We start from the raw sequence: 354 nt of genomic DNA, 5'->3' as shown, positions 1-354 counted from the left end.
GAATGAGTACATCATAATCTTTTATGTAAATCAAGGTTAACTTGGGTACGGTATGGAGAGATAGTTGGCTTAATTTCATATACCTTTTTATTTAGGGAGATAATGGTAGAGTAAAGGGTTGTGCTTTCTTGTTTATTTGTATATTTGTCAATTCGTCTATTCATTTTCCATTTTCCAGAATTCGAAAAGGTCCTGTCGATTTTAATAATAGGAGGCTGATATATAAGATCAGGTCCGAAAATCTATAGTCAAATCGCAATAAAGTACTTAACTAATTATGGTAATGAGGGTGGTTATATTGATAATAAGAGTCGCGGGGATACTGCAAGGATAATCATGATAACAAATATCTAA

The 354-nt window shown here is 32.2% G+C and overlaps 1 protein-coding gene across 1 annotated transcript in view; it reads left to right on the top strand.

The window, feature by feature from the left end:
- The window catches only part of LOC119593719, a gene marked incomplete in the record, with an annotated part of 8,047 nt that overhangs the window by 1,947 nt on the left and 5,746 nt on the right, over positions 1-354 (top strand).

Source organism: Penaeus monodon, chromosome 32, assembly GCF_015228065.2.
Source record: "Penaeus monodon isolate SGIC_2016 chromosome 32, NSTDA_Pmon_1, whole genome shotgun sequence".
Taxonomy (NCBI): domain Eukaryota; kingdom Metazoa; phylum Arthropoda; class Malacostraca; order Decapoda; family Penaeidae; genus Penaeus; species Penaeus monodon.
The sequence above is the reverse complement of the archived record's forward strand: the minus strand, read 5'-3'. Positions and strand labels throughout refer to the sequence as shown.